The following is a 25,162-nucleotide window of genomic DNA, read 5'->3' as shown; positions in this document are numbered from 1 at the left end:
ATCATCCCTCTGGGTCGTCCCAGTGCACTAGCCCCAAGCATCCAGTATCATGCAGTGAACCTGGACTTGCAACTCGTTTCATACATGATATTTTCATGTTTCAATGCCATTCTCCCAAATCTTCCCACCCTCTCCCTCTCCCACAGAGAAAGATGGTAACAATAACTCTGTGTACCAGACAGCAAAAGAGACACTGATGTATAGAACAGTCTCAGGGACCAGTTTTATGAAAGGGGATTTTCCCCATGAATTGGAGAAGGGGGGATCGTTTCAGTATGATTCAAGTGCATTACATTTATTGTGTACTTTATTTCTATTATTATTACATCAGCTCCACCTCAGATCATCAGATTAGATCCCAGAGGTTGGGGACCCCTTTCTCAGCTCTCTCTCCAGGGCATGGCTATCAGGTCACTGAGGCATCTTCTCTGTTTGCCTGTCATTACTTAGAGCCTTCAAATAAGAGAATTATCCCCCCAAACAGAAACATTCTCAAAGAAACAGTTTCAAATCTGTGTATATTGCTGTGAGTGGGTGATGTTTTCTACTATTATTAGGTTTGAGTTTCAAGGGTACCTGATTCCCCTTTGAATTCTAGCACTGCCTCGTCATAGCTGCTTCATTGAACCACCTTTTGGTGTGAATCATTGATAGAAGCTAGCCTTCCCATGTGGCTCAGTGGTAAAGAATCCACCTGCCAATACTGGAGACACGGGTTTGATCCCTGGGCCGTGAAGATTCCCCTGGGAGAGGAAATGACAACCCATTCCAATATTCTTGCCTGGGAAAATCCTATGGACAGAAGAGCCTCGCGGGCTACAGTCTGTGGGGTCCCAAAGAGTTGGACATGACTGAGTGAATGTCTGTTTGATTACTAACGTTTTATCATTTTGAAGATGATTTATTAAAATTATGTAAACATCAAGGTATGTTCATTCCCATTAGTTTTTTGTTGTGGTGGTTGTTTGTTTGTTTTGCTTTTTGGCCACACCATGTGACATGTGGGATCTTAATTCCCTGACCAGGGATTGAACCTGTGACCCCCTGCATTGGAAGCTCAGAATCTTAACCACTGGACCATTAAAGAAATCCCATCATTAGTTATTATAATAAAATTCCAGACAGAACAAAGCCTTGAAAAAATACAAGCACTACAGAACAGCCAGGTGCCACCTTAAACTTCAGAGATTTTCCCATGTTGAGTAAAGACGCGAAAAAAATAATTGTTTGAAATCTTAACAGCTGGCCCCATGATTCCTTTTTGGGAAGAGGAAGGAGGGAGCTGTCTCCTTGGGGGAAAGCCACTGAGGAGCAAATGCTACAGGCACCTGGACTCCAGGGGAGGGAAAACCTGCCACTAATGCAAAACTAATGCAACAAAACTACTTATTTCCTGATTCTGAATCTATTCTTTATATTATAAATAGTATAATAATAAAAACATAGCACAGGGAACACTGTGGATGTATAGATAATACAAATGTGCTGGTAATTCTTCCTTTGTCAGCCTAGCTCTTTTAGACTTATTCTCTTTTTTTCTCAACTTTGTTTTTGTCCATTTGGAGTTTATTCTTTAGATTCCATCAATATAGGTACTTTGATGTCTAGTTTCCATCAGAGTTTGGCCAATGGGAGAAACCAGATGTATAAAACAAGTGAGAGGAATGGAAAAAAAAAATTCCCTCTAATTGTCTCCCAGTTTCATAGGGAAGTGCTAGGGTGGCTGCATCTTTGCAAGGAAAATTTCGGCTGAGGCTTGTGTTGAGAAGGTAGCAGGGGACATTCTTCCTGGATCTAGGTTCACTGGACTCGTGACCATAGCCCTGGTGTTCGCTGTTTCAGGACGGGGATGAAACTGCTTTCTGAACTTACCCTCCAGGCACTTCAACTTCTTGGATTGACTTCAACACTGCCTGTGTTCTCTTTATTAAATTCTTTCCATCAAATCCTCTTCAGTTAAACCATCTGAATAAAATTCTGTTTTGTGTCATGTCCCTGACTTGGAACAGAGTTCACAAGATAGTTAATAAATGTTGCAGTGGAAGACACATTTCTGGCTTTATCATTGCTGGGTACTACAGAGGCCACTGAATCACCATAATGGATCACTGGCAGACTCACACAGGAGGCAGAGATTAGCGTTACTAGCATTATTGTGATTAAATTGGATTCCGAATGTGGCTTAGCCATGCTTTTCTGCCACTTTCTTGAGAACTGGAATCACCCAGACATAGCAGAGCAGTGAGATAACTCTTGTTCCTTCCTCCCCTTTCCAGAGCCATGACCAAGCACCATGTCTGATTGAGGAGACACATGGATATCAATCACACGAAGGGCATTTTGTATTGATGGTAAGGTACCTGTAATGATATTTTTCATAATGTTATCAATCTCCATTTACCTTACCAGGATAAGTTCATGGGAGTCTATGGAGAAGATCTGAAGTGTCCTTCAAAATAACCACTGCTTTTACACTTGCTTCCATTTATCTTTGACTCCAACTAAAGATACTGTACCACCGTACGCTATACAGTACAGTACAGCAGTATGGCATTATGCTACTGAAATAAAACAGATAGAGAAAAAAAACAAATGACAAATATTGTATGATATGACATATATGTGGATTGTAAAAAAATACAACAGACTTGTGAATTAAACAAAAAAGAAGCAACTCACAGATACAGAGGCAAAACTAGAGGTTACCAATGGGGAGAGGGAATTAGGAGAATGCAGTATTGTGTTGTGGGGGAGGGAGGAGTTATTATGGGAATATAAGAAGTCATGTGTATGAAACTTGAAAATTTTAAAGTACTACAGAATTTTAAGAAACATTCACTCAATAAAAAATATAATAGAATTAATATGATATCCATGGAATTCTCCAGGCAAAAATACTGTAGTGTGTTGCCTTTTCCTTCTCCCTTTACATATGCATATATGTGTGTGTGTGTGTAAAAATGCTATATGTGATCATCCTTTGGAGCTTGTAGGTATGTGTGTATGCATACATTTCATACAAAGCACTGCAAAAAATCATAAATGAGATGCTCCCTCAAACACAATAATTTCACTTCATTGAGAGCGTGATTCATCTCTACCTATAAGTTTCCTACAAAGATATCATAATCTTCACTGGAGAACAGGAGTTGGCCCTGAGTTACAGATGCTATTAAAGAGGTGTTTGGGAGGAAATACTCTGAAAACAGTGTATAACAGCATCATGATGGTTTAGAAAATTTTTCAAGCTCTTTAACACACAAGAAACCCAAAAGAAAGAATAAGTGATGATTACAGGAACAGAGAAAAATGGAAAGATAAAGATCAAGACATGGAAATTTGAAATGCATAAAGATGTGGCAGGAAACTGAAATAGAGAAGTTCATTTGCAGAATTCATTTATTACATGCACTTGATGATTGCTTGTGGGAGAAAAAATGGCCTTGACTCACAAGCTCAGTGACTTGTGTGAGATCTAGACATATCCCAAATGAAGCAGAATAGAAGTACTGATAAGTGGAGAGAAGAAAATGTGTAGTCAGTAGTCAGAGAATGTGTTTACAGAGAAAGAAAAATCACAGTTGACTTGGCTGCCTGGTCGGACTAGAGTGAAGATGAGTATCTTCTGAACAAAGTACTTATGCATTTACTAGTGCACAGCCAAGAAGAGCCTCTTCTGATGGTGGAGTATCTCAAGGGCTGTAGAAGGCTACAAACTGTTAAACCTGGAACTAGGACATTGTATGGTCTTCTCTGGTGGTTCAGATGGTAAAGAATCTGCTTGCAATACAGGAGACCCATGTTCAATTCCTGAGTTGGAAAGATCCCTGGGAAAAGGGAATGGCAACCCTCTCCAGTGTTCTTACCTGGAGAATCCCCATGTACAGAGTAGCCTCGTGGGCTACACTATAGACAGAATCCAGTACAAAAGAAAATGTACTCATTGTTCAAAAACTATCAAGCATATGAAGACAATGAGAGCAGAGCATAACAACTAATTTAAGGAGCTTCTGACGACAAAAACCTGTCAACTGCGCGAGTTGTATGTGCCTGAATCCTGCCATTCCTGCAACACAGAGGTCAGGAGAGCTGCCAATGTAGGGTATGGAAGGGAAATGAGCGCTTCCTAAACCCCACAAAAAATGGAAAGGATTAAGGAGAGATGAGCTCCAAAGCAAGGGTTAGTGCTTGTGCAGGGTGTGTGCTCAGTTGTTTTGTTGGGTCTGGCTCTTTGTGGCCCCATGGACTGTATCCGATCAGGGTCCTCTGTCCATGGGAGTTTTAGTTGCAAGAATACTGGGGTGCATTGTCATTTCCTCCTCCAGGTGAGTGCTTGTGAGATTGTCTTAAAGGGGAATCTACCTGTCTAGATGAAGTTTGTAGGGCATTCGTTATAAATGAATGAGAAAACAAATTTGTCCAAGAAAAGAGCAGTGAATATAAACTTTTAGCAAGAATTCACTGTAAGAATGGTTCTCAAGCTTACTCTGCTTTTATTTATTTATTTTATTTTTTGTTTCATTTTGTTTTATATCTCATGAAAGACTATGGAAGGGTATTAAAACAATGGATCCTCATTAAAATAAAGCATCTGCACCCAATCTTAGTAAGAAATCAAAATCAATATGCAAGTGGTTGTTAGGTTGTCCGCCTCTAATGATAAGATCTCTGGTACTAGGATCAGGTCCATCCTACACCTGAGAACATGTCCTCACATTTGTGTGGGGGAGCAGAATGTTTGCCTTTCTTTATTCTTGTGCAGTAGTGACAGCTCTGTCATACAGTGTTCAAAGAGATCAGTAGAAATGTCACTAACTATGTTGTCCAGGAACTTAGTTGAATTTGACACTGATACTGAAAACAGAAAGGATTGCATGTACTTATTTTGAGCAAACAAAGTGCAAATTTTGGGCATCAGATTGAGACTTTACTAAAATTTCCTTTCAACTGAAAATAGAAATTAGAAGCACAAAGTTTTACTTCTGGCTTGCATGTACACTTGCTTTCTTTACCCCTGCTTAAGATAGTTCATTAACCCTCTCTAAGCTGGGAGATATAACCACATTTCTAGCAGGATATGGGAGTTGGGGACCCATTCTTAAAGCAAATCTCAGAAGGAATTAGGAGCACTAGCCATTTACTGCAACCCCTGGATCAGAAAGCACATGATACTCCTCAGGCTTATTCTCCATAATTTCAAATCACTATTTGCCCTAAGAGAGGTATTCAGTCACTCAAAAAATATCAACTTGAAATTTTGATGAGTGTTTGATTTGCTATATTTTCCTTTTCTTTTAAACTGAAACTGCTTCCTCTCCAAAATCAAGAGCTCGTATCTTATCCTTCCTGATATACATGGATGTCTTGGGCAGGTCAGGCATGAATAGGGCTTTGAAACAGACTAGTGGATTGACAAACACCTTTTCTGTAGGTAATTTCACTGATGCCTCAAAACAACCTGAAGAGGAAATGACTTACTCTTGAAGTTTCAGCTAAACAGATAAAGGTTCCTCTAAAGGAACAGTCAGTCTCTAACTCACCTGTGCTATGTGGCTAGTATGTGTCAGGGTAGGATTTGAACTCCTGACTTCACAAACCCAGTTGACTGCTTTTTCAGCCTAGGTCATTTCCCTACCTTAACCTGAAGACATAGTTTGTCCTTTCTTCCCTCATTATTTTTTTAACATGTTCCCTTAGCTTTCCCTGTGTCAGTGCTTTCCTGGTTCTCATTGGGTTTAGGTTGGTCATGGCACTAACTGAAAGGTGCAAATTGAAAATTTTTAAAAGACACTTTCTGTGCCTCCACAGAGATTGACTTCCATCCTCCACACTGTCTTAACTCTCTGCTGCATCCTTGGCTGAAACACTCTGTTTTCATTACTTATTAATATTGCTATGGTCCCAACCAGATTTCAAACCCTTTTGAGCAGAGATGCGATTTCCACAGCTATCCTTGGAGATAACAGTTGAGAACAAATATCTGCTAAATAATTCAAGAGTAGGCAATGTGTATTTAATTCAATGACTGTACAATAATTCTTATTTTTCCCCTCAGGTCAATCTGTATTTAATTGAACACATAATCTCACCTGTCAAAACTGAAAGTTTACAGGGAGAGGATGTGGGATGTGTAACTAACTCATTTAAAAACCATAGGAAGAAAACAGAATGGGAGTCATTATTTATAGGTAGCATTAACATTATTTATATGTAACTTTGAGTACATCCTATGTGCCAGCATTAGACTTAGTATTACACAACCATTAGTTCAGTTAATCCTCACAAGCACTGTGGGTGCTTAGTATTAGTACCTTCATTTTACAGATGGGAAACTGAAGCAAGTAGAGATTAATAAGCTTTCCCTGGAACCTACAGTTAATAAACTGTGAGGCTGGGATCCAACAGACTATTAGACAGTATTTTATAACATATTGCTTAGGGAAGAAATGCAACAAATTCACCCAATGCTACACATTCGCTGGGTAAAATGGCATTTGCTTACCCATTAATCCATTCATTCATCCATGCATATAGTTAACAAGGGGGTTTCCCTGGTGGCTCAGAGGATAAAGCATCTGCCTGCAATGCAGGAGACCCGGGTTCGATCCCTGGGTTGGGAAGATCCCCTGGAGAAGGAAATGGCAACCCATTCCAGTATTCTTGCCTGGAGAATCCCATGGACATAAGAGCCTGGTAGGCTACAGTTTATGGGGTCGCAGAGTCAGACACGACTGAGCGGTCAATGGTATAGTTAACAAATATTCAGAGAAAATTATCTGTTTGCCACTGTATCGTCAATGAAGAAAGTGTCAGAAAAAGACAGATGATTTTTGTCCTTCAAATGCTTCTGTTTCATGGTGGGAGTGAAGAGGCATTGAAGTTGCACAGTCAGAATTATATATTTAAGAATGAGTGAAAATCATGTTGGAAACTGGAAGGGAGTAGATCTTGCACTGCTCAAAGAACTGTAATGCATAGGGCATAGTGATATTTTATTAACTCAAATGACATATATTCAGAACATCTACATTCTAGGTTTGGGGATAAAGTCTGACTTTAAATAAGTGATCAAAGTTAGACATGGTTTATTGACCTGGTCCTCACGAAGTTGAGAATATTGATGATAATATATGAGTCAATCACACTGATAATATTAAAATGGCAGTTGCAAAATTTATCTGAATTAAAGTTATATGATATTATGAGAATATATCCTAAGAGAATATGACTTTAAGAAATCAGCCACGGAGGCACTGAAAATACTAAAGGGTAGATACAACTAAATCCCAACTGACATTAAACTGAAAATTGATAATTAAAAAGATAATACATTACCCATAGAAAAATACCAAATAATCTGGTAGAGTGTCAGTCTGTATAAATAAGATAAAAGAAGACAGAAAATAAAATACTTTAAGTCCTCTAGGCAAGTAACTGTCTTTCTACATTCATATCCAAATGAATTCTCCTTTGAGAATGGACAAGTGATATTCTCAGATAAGTGGAAAGAGAGACACTCTACTGACAGATGTGATTAAGGATTTACATCACACTAAAGAAAACTAAGCCATAAACAAAGAGCGAGAGCAAGAAAATTGTGAGAGAAACATTGATAAATGTCACTAAAGTTAAAAGAACATGGACATGGAGTCAAAATTTCATATAATTATAATTTTAGTCATAAAATATAAATAACATTTAAACTTCATTATTGAAAATTTGTTATTAAAGATATATTCTCAACCTTCAAATGATAGTTTATAAGTAAGAAGCAGGATTTATTCATAATTAAAATATTCTAAGTTCCTTTTATTATTTAAAATCAAAGTAGATGCATTGAATAATGAAGACTAAGTTAAGACAAGTATGCATATACAATTTAAGGGAATTTATTAAAAGTGGTAATAGAACGTGTCATATTCAAACATGGAGTAAAAAGAAAACAAACTTAAAATATGATTTAATTCACAGTAAGTAAAGGGAAAAACACATAAAGTAGTTTGTGAACAGCATAAGTTAATTATTAGAAAATATTCAAAAGTGCCAATATTCACAATAAAATAGAGAACACAGTAATTAAAAGGACTCACGACTTGAAAATCAAAGTCAAAATATACATAATAGCCATAACCAAAAGCAGTCTGTACCTTTTTGAGTAACATGGATAGAATAATCTCTCCTTTATTAATTTTATACAGCAATAACAATGTTATTTGGTCTTGTGTTTTAATTTATATGTAGTATTATTTTAATACACTGAGTCACAGCTAACAATTTAAAAACATTGTTCCAAGTCTTATTCGTGAATTACACAAGTTAAGAATGGTCAATAGACAAAAATGATTTGTTAGAGTGCTCACTACTTGATCAGAGACTATGTATATGTTACATACCTGTGACCAAAACGTCTATTCTATTTGACAAAAATTTCTCTTGAATCACTCTCCTTATTGCTTTTTTAACATCTTTGTTCCGAAGGCTGTAGATCAAAGGGTTTAACATAGGACTCATGAAAATATAAAAAACAGCTACAAGTTTTCCCTGTTCTACAGAAGTCTCAGAAGGGGGCCTCAGATACATGCAGAGAAGTGTCCCATAAAAGACAGTGACAGCTGTCAGGTGAGACCCACAGGTGGAGAAGGCCTTGTGCCTCCCTTCTGCAGAGCGAATATGCAGAATGGCTCTAAAGATGAAAATGTAGGAGATGAGGATGACGGTGAGAGAACACGTGAGGTTGGAACCAGCAACTACAAACATGGCAGTCTCTGTGACATAAGTATCTGAACAGGCCAGGACTAGGAGAAGTGGGTCCGCACAGTAAAAGTGGTTGATTTCATTGGGTCCACAGAAGGAGAGATGAAGCATCAGGATGGTCTGGGCAAGACCATTTGCAAAGTCGTAAGAATAAGGAGTAGCAACAAGAGAAAGGCAGACACCTCGGGACATCTTGCTGCCATATAACAATGCTTTGCAGATGGCCACGTAGCAATCGTAAGCCATCACTGTGAGCATATAATAATCTGCAATCACCAAGGCAATGAAAAAGTGGAACTGTATAAAGCAGCCAAGGAAGGAAATGGTTTTCCTCTTGCATAGGAAATGAACCAGCATCTGAGGAGTGACAGTGGTGGCATAACAGAGATCTACAAAGGAGAGGTGGCTGAGGAAGAAGTACATTGGAGTCTGAAGCTTTGAGTCAGTTCTGATTAACAAAATCATGCTTACATTGCCTATGACTGTGATCAGGTAGATGACTAGGAAGACCACAAAAAGGACAGGCTGCAAGTCAGCTCAATCTGTCAGTCCCAGGAGGATAAACTCGGTCACCTCTTTATAGTTTTCCTTTAACATTGTGTTTGCTCAGCTTCCAATGAGATCTAACATAAAGGAAATAAAAATGAATTTATCTTTCATTGTTTTTCCATTGTTCACATCATTTCATCAGATGCCTACTCCTCTCAAACTTGTAAATACTTATGGCATAAAGAAATAATTCAAGGGACATCCTTGGTAATCCTGTGGTTAAAATTTCACCTTCCAATGCAGGGGATAAGTTTGATCCCCAGTTAGGGATCTAAGATAGCACATGCCTCTTGGCAAATATTATAGGAAATTCAGTAAAGTCTTCAGAAATGGTCCACATAAAAACTTTTTTGAAAAGCAGAAATCACTTAGTAATATGCATTAATGTTTTCAATATTTAACTTTAAAAGTAGAGTTCCTTTCAGCTTCACTGGTGGCTCAAGTTGTTCAAGAATCTGCCTGCAATGTGGAAGATACAGGTTTGATCCCTGCTTGGGTAAGAGCCCATGAAAAAGGAAATGGGAACCCACTGTAGTAACCTTGCCTGGAGAATTCCATGCACAGAGGATCCTGGTGGGCTACAGTCCATCGGGTCATAAATGCTTGCTTGGACATGACTGAGTGACTAACAACAAAAGGAAGGAGAGGTCATTTGCATAAAAAGAGTCATATTTTCAAATGTGTTTTTACATTTCTTTTCATAATTGAAGCTTTTATCTTTCTTAAAAATCATTATCATTAATTGGTCACTTTCAATTCCTTTAATCATTACAATTCTTTGAAATTATAATCCTTTGTTTTCAGTATAATTTTTATGTGGTACCTAAAACATCAGTAATTGAAATATTTATTCACAGTGGAATGAATTTAGGGTGTGGAATAAATAGATCCTTATAGAACCAGTGTCTGTCTATCTGCCACTCTAACCTCAAGGTCATTTTCAACCTAGTCCCTCACCCTGTGTTACATGTTCATTTTATGTACTCCTGCCTACCTCCAGAGGCCCTCATATCAAAAAACCATGCTTAATTTTTTGACATCTCTGGATATATTTAGATTACTATATTACAGAAAATTATTGAGGGCAAAAATTGGTTCATGGGACATAAAAGTAAGTAAGTTATTTTCTATGAAAACAGATAAGCATATAGTATATAAATACTATGTGTATATTTTTATACAAATTAGTGGTATCAACTATTAAAGGAGGGAGTGATTAGGGGAAAATAATGTATCAAAAATTTCATTTTGGGGGAGGAGACAATTACTTAAAAAGATTGACAGACACATCCCCAAACCATAATGATTTTGTTGTAACTCTACCTCATTTTAACTCTTGCAGAGAATAAGAGTAAACTTTATGACAAGAATTCTACTTCCTTAAATCATGTAAAAGATCACACTGATAATAAAATAATCATATTACCTATAAAACTGAGACAGTAGGTAAAGAAATCACAAAGTTCACTTCTCAAATTTTGTGCATGATAAAGGAGACCATGAAGGCCATACTCAAAAAATCTACACTTTCCTTCAATAGCACATAACAAGGTATGTCATTGTTATAAGACTCATTAATAGCTACAAGGTTAGGGATGGACATGGGTCACGTGTAATGCACTTTGTAAATGAACCACTCCTGCTTTCTTACCCATTTGAACTATTTCATTATCTACTTGAGATATTTGAACTTACTAACCAGGGTGATAAAATGCAAGGCAAGTCATTTAAATCTATGAAACCACAATCGTTTGGTTTTTCTAAATTTCTAAGATTAGAGTTATGGTCATAATAAGCAAGCATTCTTTGTTTCTGGTTTGTGTCTTTAAGGTTTGTATTTATTCAATCATTGATCAAGATATTTAACATCTCCATTCAACTTTTACTGCATGGAAATGAGGCAGTGCAAGCAATGAACATTTAAGATCATTTACCTCAGTAGTTTACAGTCATGATCTTTCTTTTCAAAAACAGAACACAATATCCTACATGACTGGGCAAGAAAAACTCAGAAGTGGACAGAAATGGCCTTGGGGACTAATGAGATTTGTGCTTTGACAATCACACATACCTTGAGGCTCTGTCTGTGACCTATGATCTATAGCTTTTTCCAATATGATACCCCTCCATGGTACAGTTATAAATTTTCATACTATGAGAAAAATAGAAGAATTTAAGCCTGCTCAGGTTTTTTTTTATCTGTATGTTAATGAGGGTTGCACTTTTCACCTAATGAAATCTTGCACTTACCTCTCCATAAGGGAAGTGTTCAAAACAACCAACCTAATACTTACAAATGACTGTTGAATCTGAGTCACATTTTAACATTTCTCAAAGTGAATTGTGTCTTATATTTGATGTGTGTGTTTATGATACCCCTTTTAGGGGGAAACCTATCACCTTCACCAGGTGAAAGTTAGTGGCAATTAGAGAGGCAGTATAGAAGAAACTGGGCTTCCCTGTGGCTCAGTTGGTAAAGAATCTGCCTGCAATGTAGGAGACACAGGTTGAATCCCTGGATTGAGAAGATCCTCTGGAGGGAATGGCTACCCACTCCAGTATTCTTCCCTGGAGGATCCCATGGACAGAGAAGCCTGGTGAGTTATAGTCCATGGGGTACCAAGTAGTTGTACATGACTGAGTGACTTTCCCATTTTTTTTCACTTTTATACCAGAAGGAACTCAATAAGTAGTAATTACTTAGGTGATAATCTTTATAGCACTACTTCTTTTACCCACGTTATAGAGAAAAAGAAGAAAAATAACTATTTAAAAAGAAATTTGCCTGACATAAAATAATAATGATTTCCACACAGTGGAAATTATCAATCATTCTTCATTTTCAGTGAAGAAATTTTGTCCCATTGTATTTATTCTAAATATGTACTGCTCTTTTCAATATAATCCCAGAAAAGTCAATTTTTTTGGGGGGGAGGGGGGCTTCCCTAATAGCTCAGTTGGTAAAGAATACACCTGCAATGTGGGAGACCACAGTTCAATTTCTGGGTCAGGAATATCTGCTGGAGAAGTGATAGGCTACCCATGCCAGTATTCTTGGGCTTCCCTGGTGAATCAGCTGGTAAAGAATCTGCCTGAAATGCAGGAGGCCTGGGTTTAATCCCTGGGTCAGGAAGATCCACTGGAGAATGGAATGGCTACCCATTCCAGTATTCTGACCTGGAGAATTCTATGGACTGTATAGTCCATGGGGTCACAAAGAGTTGGACATGACTGAATGACTTTAACTTCACTTCACTTTTCAATATAAACTCAGAAATTTTATTAAAATTTTTTAAAGAATTGTTTAAAAATTGCTAATGGATGAGAATACATTTCAGACCATAATTTTATTCTAATTGATTAAAATATTTATTTCTAGATTTCACAATGTATTTTAACAATACCTAGCCTTACCTGTGAAAGAAGTGTGATTTCTCAGTGACAGCATGGGCGTCAAGAACCTGAGGAGTTTATACCAGAATTGCCACAGAGGGACAAAATCCCTAGGGCTGAACTCCTTCTCAGAGGAAATCATTTAGATTATAAACAACCACAAGTGTTTTACTGTTTTAATAATCTTAAACCCACTGAGAACATAACTTCTTGTCTCTCCACAATATCATCAGGGAATCAAATCTCCTGGAATGGTGAAGCAAAAGGATTCATTTTTGTTCAAAGCTATGTTTCCATGTCTTGATATTTTGAAACATAACTTGTGGGAAATAGTAAACTCTCCTGTTTACAATATACAAGATAGAAGAGTGCATGATAGAGGGAAACCATTGGATGATCAGACAACATTTGTTGCATTAGAACTACTTATTTCCTGATTCTGAATCTATTCTTTATATTTTAAATACTATAATAATAAATACATAGCACAGGGAACACTGTGGATATATAGATAGTATAAATGTGCTGGTAATTCTTCCTTTGTCAGCCTAGCTCATTTAGAGTTTTTATCTTTTTTTTTAACTTTTTTTTTTTTGTCCATTTGGAGTTTATTCTTTAGATTCTATCAGTAGAGCTCCTTTGATGTCTAGTTTCCATCAGAGTTTGGCTAATGGGAGAAACCAGGAGCATAACACAAGTTACAGGAAGGGAGAAAAAAAATCAAATTTCCCTTTAATTGTCTCCCAGTTTCACAGGGAAGTGCTAGGGTGGCTGCATCTTTCCAAGGAAAATTTTGGCTGACGCTTGTGTGCAGAAGGTAGCAGGGGACATTCTTCCTGGATCTACTTTCACTGGACTCCTGACTGTAGCCCTTGCATTTGCTGCTTCAGGACAGGGATGAAACTGCTTTCTGAACTTACCCTCCAGGCACTTCAACTTCTTGGATTGACTTCAACACTGCCTGTGTTCTCTTTATTAAATTCTTTCCATCGAATCCTCTTCAGTTAAACCATCTGAGTAGAATTCTGAGTAGAAATTCTGTCATGTCCCTGACTTAGAACAGAGTTCACAAGATAGTTAATAAATGTTGCAGTGGAAGACACATTTCTGGCTTTATCATTGCTGGATACTACAGAGGCCACTGAATCACCATAATGGATCACTGGCAGACTCACACAGGAGGCAGAGATTAGCATTACTAGCATTATTGTGATTAAATTGGATTCTGAATGTGGCTTAGCCATGCTTTTCTGCCACTTTCTTGAGAACTGGAATCACCCAGACATAGCAGAGCAGTGAGATAACTCTTGTTCCTTCCTCCCCTTTCCAGAGCCATGACCAAGCACCATGTCTGATTGAGGAGACACAAGGATACACATTTTGTATTGATGGTGAGGTACCTGTGATGATATTTTTCACAATGTTATCAATCTCCATTTACCTTTCCAGGATAAGTTCATGGGAGTCTATGGAGAAAATCTGAAGTGTCCTTCAAAATAACCACCTCTTTTACACTTGCTTCCATTCATCTTTGACTCCAAATAAAGATACTGTACCACCATTCTCTATACAGTACAGTACAGCAGTAGGGCATTATGCTACCAAAATATAACAGATAGAGAAAAATACACAACAAATATTGTATGATATCACGTATATGTGGATTGTAAAAAAAATACAACAGACTTGTGAATTAAACAAAAAAGAAGCAACTCACAGATACAGAGGCAAAACTAGAGGTTACCAATGGGGAGAGGGAATTAGGGGAATGCAATATTGTGTTGTGGGGGAGGGAGGGGTTATTATGGGAATATAAGAAGTCATGTGTATGAAACTTGAAAATTTTAAAGTACTACAGAATTTAAAGAATCTTTCACTCAATAAAAAATATAATAGAATTAGTATAATATCCATGGAATTCTCCAGGCAAAAATACTGTAGTGTGTTGCCTTTTCCTTCTCCTTTTACATATGCATATGTGTGTGTGTGTGTGTGTGTGTAAAAATGCTATATGTGATCATCCTTTGGAGCTTGTAGGTATGTGTGTATGCACACATTTCATGCAAAGCACTGCAAAAATCATAAGTGAGATGCTCTCAAACACAAATATATCACTTCATTGAGAGTGTGAAACATCTCTACCTATGAGTTTCCTACCAAGATATCACAATCTTCACTGGAGAACAGGAGTTGGCACTTACAGGTGCTATGTATTTTCAAGATCTTTAACACACAAGAAACCCAAAAGAAAGAATAAGTGATGATTACCAGAACAGAGAAAAATGGAAAGATAAATATCAAGACATGGAAATATCAAATGCATAAAGATGTGGCAGGAAACTGAAATAGAGAAGTTCATTTGCAGAATTCATTTATTACATGTCACTTGATGATTGCTTGTGGGTGTAAAAATGGCCTTGACTCACAAGCTCAGTTACTTGTGTGAGATCCAGACGTATCCCAACTGAAGCAGAGTAGAAGTACTGATAAGTGGAGAGACAAAAAAATGTCTAGTAAGAGAATGTGTTTACAGAGAAAGAAAAACCACAGTTGATTTGGCTGCCTGTTTGGACTAAAGTGAAGATGAGTATCTTCTGAACAAAGTACTTATGCATTTACTAGTGCACAGCCAAGAAGAGCCTCTTCTGATGGTGGAGTATCTCAAGGACTGTAGAAGGCTACAAACTGTTAAACCTGGAACTAAGACATTATATGCTCTTCTCTGGTGGTTCAGAAGGTAAAGAATCTGCTTGCAATACAGAAGACCCATGTTCAATTCCTGAGTTGGAAAGATCCCTGGGAGAGGGGAATGGCAACCCTCTCCAGTGTTCTTACCTGGAGAATCCCCATGGACAGAGTAGCCTTGTGGGCTACACTATAGACAGAATCCAATACAAAAGAAAATGTACTCATTGTTCAAAAACTATCAAGCATATGAAGACAATGAGAGCAGAGCATAATAACTAATTTAAGGAGCTTCTGAGAACAGAAACCTGTTAACTGCATGAGTTGTATGTGCCTGAATCCTGCCATTCCTGCAGCACAGAGGTCAGGAGAGCTGCCAATGTAGGGTATGGAAAGAAAATGAGCGGTTCCTAAACCCCCCCAAAAATGGAAAGGATTAAGGAGAGATGAGCCCCAAAGCAAGGGTCAGTGCTTGAGCGGTGTGTGTGCTCAGTTGTTCAGTTGGGTCTTTGTGGCCCCATGGACTAGCCAATCAGGGTCCTCTGTCCATGGGAGTTTTAGTTGCAAGAATACTGGGTTGCATTGCCATTTCCTCCTCCAGGTGAGTGCTTGTGAGATTGTCTTAAAGGGGAATCTACCTGTCTAGATGAACTTTGTAGGGCATTCACTTACAAATGAATGAGAAAACAAATTTGTCCAAGAAAAGAGCAGTAAATATAAACTTTTAGCAAAAATTCACTGTAAGAATGGTTCTCAAGCTTACTGGTTTTTTTTTTTTTTTTTTTTTTTGCTTCATTTTGTTTTATATCTCATGAAAGACTATGGAAGGGTATTAAAACAATGGATCCTCATTAAAATAAAGCAGCTGCACCCAATCTTAGTAAGAAATCAAAACCAATATGCAAATGGCTCTGAGATTGTCTGCCTCTAATGAGAAGATCTCTTGTACTAGGGTCAAGTCCATCCTACACCTGAGAACATGTCCTTACATTTGTGTGGGCAGAGAAGAATGTTTGCCTTTCTTGGTTCTTGTGCAGTAGTGACAGCTCTGTCATATAGTGTTCAGAGAGATCAATAGAAATGTCACTATGTTGTCCAGGAACTTAGTTGAATTTGACACTGATACTAAAAACAGAAAGAATTACATGTACTTATTTTGAGCAAACAAAGTGCAAATTTTGGGCATCAGATTGAGACTTTACTAAAATTTCCTTTCAACTGAAAATAGAAATTAGAAGCACAGAGTTTTACTTCTGGCTTGCATTTACACTTGCTTTCTTTACCCCTGATTTAGATAGTTCATTAACCCTCTCTAAGCTGAGAAACATAACCACATTTCTAGCAGGATATGGGAGTTGGGGACCCATTCTTAAAGCAAATCTCAGAAAGAAGTAGGAGCAGTAGCCATGATTGTGACATTGGGAATCAACCCTCATGAGATTTACTGGAACACCTGGGTCACAGAGCACATCATACTCCTCAGGCTTATTCTCCATAATTTCAAATCACTATGTGACCTAGGAGATGTATTCAGTCACTCAAAAAATATCAACTTGAAATTTTGATGAGTGTTTGATTTGCTATATTTTCCTTTTCTTTTAAACTGAAACTGCTTCCTCTCCAATATTAACAGCTCATATCTTATCCTTCCTGATATACATGGATGTCTTGGGCAGGTCAGGCATGAATAGGACTTTGAAACAGGCTAGTGAATTGACAAACACCTTTTCTATAGGTAATTTCACTGATGCCTCAAAACAACCCAAAGAGGAAATGACTTACTCTTGAAGTTTCAGCTAAATAGATAGAGGTTCCTCTAAAGAAACGGTCAATCTCTAACTCACCTGTGCCACGTGGCTAGTATGTGTCAGGGTAGGATTTGAATTCCTGACTTCACAAACCCAGTTGACTGCTTTTTCAGCCGTAGGTCGTTTCCATACCTTAACCTGAAGACATAGTTTGTCCTTTCTTCCCTCATGATTTTTTTATATGTTCCCTTAGCTTTCCCTGTGTCAGTGCTTTCTTGGTTCTTACTGCATTTAGGTTGGTCATGGCACTAAAGGTGCCATGAAAGGCACCTTTAGGTGCCATGAAAGTGCAAACTGAAAATTTTCAGAACACGCTTTCTGTGCCTCCACAGAGATTGACCTCCATCCTCCACGTGGTCTTAACTCACTGCCGCATCCTTGGCTGAAACACTGTTTTCATTACTTACTAATATTGCTATCAGCAGTGGCCACAGGACTGAAAAATGTCAGTTTTCATTCCAATCCCAAAGAAAGGCAATGCCAAAGAATGCTCAAACTACTGCACAATTGCACTCATCTCACACGCTAGTAAAGTAATGCTCAAAATTCTCCAAGCCAGGCTTCAGCTATATGTGAAGCGTGAACTTCCAGATGTTCAAGCTGGTTTTAGAAAAGGCAGAGGAACCAGAGATCAAATTGCCAACATCTGCTGGATCATCAAAAAAGCAAGAGAGTTCCAGAAAAACATCTATTTCTGCTTTATTGACTATGCCAAAGCCTTTGTGTGGATCACAATAAACTTTGGAAAATTCTGAAAGAGATGGGAATACCAGACCACCTGACCTGCCTCTTGAGAAATCTGTATGCAGGTCAGGAAGCAACAGTTAGAACTGGACATGGAACAACAGACTGGTTCCAAATAGGAAAAGGAGTACATCAAGGCTGTATATTGTCACCCTGCTTATTTAACTTATATGCAGAGTACATCATGAGATATGCTGGGCTGGAAGAAGCACAAGCTGGAATCAAAATTGCCGGGAGAAATATCAACAACCTGAGATATGCAGATGACACCACCCGTATGGCAGAAAGTGAAGAGGAACTAAAAAGCCTCTTGATGAAAGTTAAAGAGGAGAGTGCAAAAGCTGGCTTAAAGCTCAACATTCAGAAAATGAAGATCATGGCTCTGGTCCCATTGCTTCATGGGAAATAGATGGGGAAATAGTTTTGGGGGGCTCTGAAATCACTGCAGATGGTGACTTCAGCCATGAAATTAAAAGACGCTTACTCCTTGGAAGGAAAGTTATGACCAACCTAGATAACATATTCAAAAGCAGAGACATTACTTTGTCAACAAAGGTCTGTCTAGTCAAGGCTATGGTTTTCCCAATGGTCATGTATGGATGTGAGAGTTAGACTGTGAAGAAAGCTGAGCACCAAAGAATTGATGCTTTTGAACTGTGGTGTTGGAGAAGATTCTTGAGAGTCCCTTGGACTGCAAGGAGATCCAACCAGTCCATTCTAAAGGAGTTCAACCCTGGGTGTTCTTTGGAAGGAATGATGCTAAAGCTGAAACTCCAGTCTTTGGCCACCTCATGTGAAGAGTTGACTCATTAGGAAAGACTCTGATGCTGGGAGGGATTGGGGGCAGGAGGAAAAGGGGACGACAGAGGATGAGATGGCTGAATGGCATCACGACTCAATGGACGTGAGTTTGAGTGAACTCCGGGAAATGGTGATGGACAGGGAGCCTGGCGTGCTGTGATTCATGGGGTCGCAAAGAGTCAGACATGACTGAGCAACTGAACTGAATTGAACTGAACTGAATAATGCTATTGTCACAACCAGATTTCAAACCCTTTTGAGCACAGATGTGGTTTCTACAGCTATCCTTGGAGATAACAGTTGAGAACAAATATCTGCTAAATAATTCAAGAGTAGGCAATCTGTATTTAATTCAATGACTGTACAATAATTCTTATTTTTCCCCTCAAGTCAATCTGTATTTTATTGAACACATAATCTCACCTTTCATAATTGAAAGTCTACAGGGAGAGGATGTGGGATGAATAACTAACTCATTTAAAAACTATAGGAAGAAAACAGAATGGGAGTCATTATTTATAGGTAGCATTAATATTATTTATATGTAACTTTGAGTACATCCTATGTGCCAGCATTAGACTTAGTATTATACAACCATTAGCTCAATTAATCCTCACAAACACTGTGGGTGCTTAGTATTAGTACCTTCATTTTACAGATGGGAAACTGAAGCAAGTAGAGTTTAATAAACTTTGCCTGGAACCAAAAATTTATAAATTGTGAGGCTGGGATCTAAACAGAATATTTGACAGTATTTGATAACATATTGCTTAGGAAAGAAAAGTGACAAAAGTCGCCTAATGCTACACATTCTCTGGGTAAAATGGCATTCACTTACCCATTAAACCATTAATTCATCCATATATATAGTTAACAAAGATTCAGAGAAAAGTATCTGTTTACCACTGTATCGTCAATGAAGAAAGTGTTAGAAAAAGACAAAAGATGACATTTGTCCTTCAAATGCTTCTGTTTCATGGTGGGAGTGAAGAGGCATTAAAGTTGCACAGTCAGAATTATATATTTAAGAATGAGCGAAAATCATGTTGGAAACTGGAAGGGAGTAGATCTTGCACTGCTCAAAGAACTGTAATGCATAGGGCATAGTGATATTTTATTAACTCAAATGACATATATTCAGAACATCTACATTCTAGGTTTGGGGATAAAGTCTGACTTTAAATATGTGAGCGAAGTTAGACATGGTTTATTGACCAGGTCCTCAAGAAGTTGAGAATATTGATGATAATATATGAGTCAATCACACTGATAATATTAAAATGGCAGTTGCAAAATTTATCTGAATTAAAGTTATATGATATTGTGAGAATATATCCTAAGAAAATATGACTTTAAGAAATCAGCCACGGAGGCACTGAAAATACTAAAGGATAAATATGACTAAATCCCAAATGACACTGAAACTGATAATTGATAATTAAAAAGGATAATACATTACCCATAGAAAAATACCAAATAATCAGGTAGAACATCAGTCTGTATAACCAAGATAAAAGAAACAGAAAATAAAATATTTTAGTACTGAAAGCAAGTAACTGTTTTTGTACATGCATACCCAAATGAATTCTTCTTTGAGAATGGACAAGTGATATTCTCAGATAAGTGGAAAGAGAGACACTCTCACTGAAAGAGGGGATTAAGGATTTACATCACACAAAAGAAAACTAAACCATAAACGAAGAGTGAGAGCAAGAAAACTGTGAGAGAAACATTGATAAATATCACTAAAATTAAAAGAACATGGACATGGAGTCAAAATTTCATATAATTATAATTTTAGTCATAAAATATAGATAATATTTAAACTTCATTATTGAAAATTTGTTATTAAAGATATATTCTCAACCTTCAAATGATAGTTTATATGTAAGAAGCAGGATGTATTCATAATTAAAATATTCTAAGTTCCTTTTATTATTTAAAATCAAAGTAGATGCATTGAATAATGAAGACTAAGTTAAGACAAGTATGCATATACAGTTTAAGGGAATTTATTAAAAGTGGTAATAGAAAGTGTCATATTCAAACATGGAATAAAAAGAAAACAAACTTAAAATATGATTTAATTCACAGTAAAAAAGGGAAAAACACTTAAGTTTGTCAACAGCATAAGGTAACTATTAGAAAATATTCAAAAGTGCCAATATTCACAATAAAATAGAGAACACAGTGATTAAAAGGACTCAGGGCCTGAAAATAAAAGAGTCAAAATATACATAATAGCCATAACCAAATTTTTTTTTTTAAAATACTGCCTAGTATATGTGAATATCAGACAAATTTGACTTTTAGACTTTATACATCATAGAAGGGATAGAAATGATAAATGTTAAAAGGAATTATACTAGCTCAATACTTGACATGTCATAATAATATAGCCTAAATGTTTTTTTAGAAATACAAAGAAAAAAAAATAGGCACATCCACATCATGTTTCTCCATTTTTATATGTGTAAAGTCAAACATCTGTAAGGACACTGAAGATCTGAAAAAGAGAAAATTCACTAGATGGACTTAATAGGACCCTTCTCTGCTCAGTTCCCATCTCTTCTAAGCACTTTTCAGCATCATAGTCTTTCCCGGGGTATGCCTCAGGAGGAGATGCCAAAGATGAGCAGTAGAGTCCATGACATGGAGAGATGAGGGATTTGAGTTTCTAAAATATATGAAACGTAAGGACCTGCTGTTATAGCAGGGGGAACACTGTTCAATACTCTCATAACAGAAATGGGAAAACAATTAAAAAATAGATATATGGATATATATAACTCAGTCACTTTGCTGTATATCTGAAACTAACACAATATTGTTAATCAACTCTGCTCCAAAATCAACTAAAAATTTTAAAAATAAAAATTGTGGCTATGCTTGAAAATATTAATTTGTAGTTATACTGACCCTGGTGTTCTTTATATTAGTTTACAATTTGGCTGTGTGTTGGAAATCATTCATAACAACAAAAAGTGAAATTCCAAAACTAGTTTTATGATAGGGATGTAAATTAGTTTAAAACAGGTAAAATAAATAATAAAAAATATTCTAAACAAGTGCAGGTGGCTGCGACGGGCACGCTAAAGTGCAGGCGGCTGCGACAGGTGCGCTAAGTGGGGCTGAGAGGAGCTACCCCACATCCGAGGTCAGGGGCAGAAGCCAGGAGGACCCCATGCCCAAAGGGCAGTGGCCAAGAGGAGTTACCCCACATCCGAGGTCAGGGGCAGCAGCCGAGAGTGCCAGACTGCAACGGCACAGGAATGGCCAAGAGGAGCTACCCCAGGTCCAAGGTCAGGGGTGGTGATTAGAGGAGTTACCCCGTGTCCGAGGTCAGGGGCGGCAGCCAGGAGGAGATACCCCAGCCCTTAAGCCCGAGGCCAGGGGCGGTGGCCGAGAGGACCAACCCCACACCGTGGCTGCACGGGCACAGGAGGGCCTAGAGGAGCTATCCCATGTTGAAGGTCAGTAAGGGCAGCGGTGAGGAGATACCCCTAGTCCAAGGTAAGGAGCATTGGCTGTGCTTTGCTGGAGCAGCCATGAAGAGATACCCCACATCCAAGGTAAGAGAAACCCAAGTAAGATGGTAGGTGTTACAAGAGCGCATCAGAGGGCAGACACACTGAAACCATACTCACAGAAATCTAGTCAATCTAATCACACTAGGACCACAGCCTTGTCTAACTCAATGAAATTAAGCCATGCCCTTGGGGCAACCCAAGTTGGGCGGGACATGGTGGAGAGATCTGACAGAATGTGGTCCACTGGAGAAGGTAATGGAAAACCACTTCAGTATTCTTGCCTTGAGAACCCCATAAACAGTATGAAAAGGAAAAATGATAGGATACTGAAAGAGAAACTCCCCAGGTCAGTAGGTGCCCAGTATGCTACTGGAGATCAGTGGAGAAATAACTCCAGAAAGAATGAGGGGATGGAGCCAAAGCAAAAATAACACCCAGCTGTGGATGTGACTGGTGATAGAAGCAAGGTCCAATGCTGTAAAGAGCAATATGGCATAGGAACCTGGAATGTCAGGTCCATGAATCAAGGCAAATTGGAAGTGGTCAAACAGGAGGTGGCAAGAGTGAATGTCGACATTCTAGGAATCAGCGAACTGAAATGAACTGGAATGGGTGAATTTAACTCAGATGACCATTATATCTACTACTGCAGGCAGGAATCCCTTAGAAGAAATGGAGTAGCCATCATGGTCAACAAAAGAGTCTGAAATGCAGTACTTGGATGCGATCTCAAAAACGACAGAATGATCTCTGTTTGTTTCCAAGGCAAACCATTCAATATCACAGTAATCCAAGTCTGTGCCCCAACCAGTAACGCTAAAGAAGCTGAAGTTGAACGGTTCTATGAAGACCTACAAGACCTTTTAGAACTAACACCCCAAAAAGATGTCCTTTTCATTATAGGGGACTGGAATGCAAACGTAGGAAGTCAAGAAACACCTGAAGTAACAGGCAAATTTGTCCTTGGAATATGGAATGAAACAGGGCAAAGACTAATAGAGTTTTGCCAAGAAAATGCACTGGTCATAAGAAACACCCTCTTCCAACAACACAAGAGAAGACTCTACACATGGACATCACCAGATGGTCAACACCAAATCAGATTGATTATATTCTTTGCAGCCAAAGATAGAGAAGCTCTATACAGTCAGCAAAAACAAGACCAGGAGCTGACTGTGGCTCAGAGCATGAACTCCTTATTGCCAAATGCAGACTGAAATTGAAGAAAGTAGGGAAAATCACTAGACCATTCAGGTATGACCTAAATCAAATCCCTTATGATTATACAGTGGTAGTGAGAAATAGATTTACGGGCCTAAATCTGATAGATAGAATGCCTGATGAACTATGGAATGAGGTTTGTGACATTGTACAGGAGACAGGGATCAAGACCATCCCCATGGAAAGAAATGCAAAAAAGCAAAATGGCTGTCTGGGGAAGCCTTACAAATAGCTGTGAAAAGAAGAGAAGAGAAAAGCAAAGGAGAAAAGGAAAGATATAAGCATTTGAATGCAGAGTTCCAAAGAATAGCAAAGCAAAGAAAGCCTTCTTCAGAGATCAATGCAAAGAAATAGAGGAAACAACAGAATGGGAAAGACTAGAGTTCTCTTCAAGAAAATCAGAGATACCAAAGGAAAATTTCATGCAAAGATGGGCTCGATGAAGGACAGAAATTGTATGGACCTAACAGAAGCAGAAGATATTAAGAAGAGGTGGCAAGAATACACAGAAGAATTGTACAAAACAGATCTTCACGACCCAGATAATCACGATGGTGTGATCACTGACCTAGAGCCAGACGTCTTAGAATGTGAAGTCAAATGGGCCTTAGAAAGCATCACTACGAACAACGCTAGTGGAGGTGATAGAATTCCAGTTGAGCTATTCCAAATCCTGAAAGATGATGCTGTGAAAGTGCTGCACTCAATATGCCAGCAAATTTGGAAAACTCAGCAGTGGCCACAGGACTGGAAAAGGTCAGTTTTCATTCCAATCCCAAAGAAAGGCAATGCCAAAGAATGCTCAAACTACCGCACAATTGCACTCATCTCACATGCTAGTAAAGTAATGCTTAAAATTCTCCAAGCCAGGCTTCAGCAATATGTGAACTGTGAACTTTCTGACGTTCAAGCTGGTTTTAGAAAAGGCAGAGGAACCAGAGATCAAATTGCCAACATCCGCTGGATCATGGAAAAAGCAAGAGAGTTCCAGAAAAATATCTATTTCTGCTTTATTGACTATGCCAAAGCCTTTGACTGTGTGAATCACAATGAACTGTGGAAAATTCTGAAAGAGATGGGAATAACCAGACCACCTGATCTGCCTCTTGAGAAATTTGTATGCAGGTCAGGAAGCAACAGTTAGAACTGGACATGGAACAACGGACTGGTTCCAAATAGGAAAAGGAGTTCGTCAAGGCTGTATTTTGTCACCCTGTTTATTTAACTTTTATGCAGAGTACATCATGAGAAATGCTGGACTGGAAGAAACACAAGCTGGAATCAAGATGGCTGGGAGAAATATCAATAACCTCAGATATGTAGATGACACCACCCGTAAGGCAGAAAGTGAAGAGGAACTAAAAAGCCTCTTGATGAAGGTGAAAGTGGACAGTGAAAAAGTTGGCTTAAAGCTTAACATTCAGAAAACGAAGATCATGGCATCCGGTCTCATCACTTCATGGGAAATAGATGGAGAAACAGTGGAAACAGTGTAAGACTTTATTTTGGGGGGCTCCAAAATCACTGCAGATGGTGACTGCAACCATGAAATTAAAAGACGCTTACTCCTTGGAAGGAAAGTTATGACCAACCTAGATAGCATATTGAAAAGCAGAGACATTACCTGTCAACAAAGGTCTGTCTAATCAAGGCTATGATTTTTCCTGTGGTTATATA

General features: G+C 38.2%; 1 protein-coding gene and 1 pseudogene across 1 annotated transcript in view; one reads left to right on the top strand and one right to left on the bottom strand.

Moving 5' to 3' along the window:
* LOC123465559 (liprin-alpha-1-like) overlaps window positions 1–25,162 on the top strand; it is a gene marked incomplete in the record, with an annotated part of 992,590 nt that overhangs the window by 240,126 nt on the left and 727,302 nt on the right.
* LOC123332152 lies at window positions 8,409–9,351 on the bottom strand (annotated as a pseudogene).

The sequence above is a fragment of the Bubalus bubalis genome, chromosome 1 (genome assembly GCF_019923935.1).
Source record: "Bubalus bubalis isolate 160015118507 breed Murrah chromosome 1, NDDB_SH_1, whole genome shotgun sequence".
NCBI lineage: Eukaryota > Metazoa > Chordata > Mammalia > Artiodactyla > Bovidae > Bubalus > Bubalus bubalis.
Note: the sequence above shows the minus strand (reverse complement) of the source record. Positions and strands in the feature narration are given on the sequence as shown.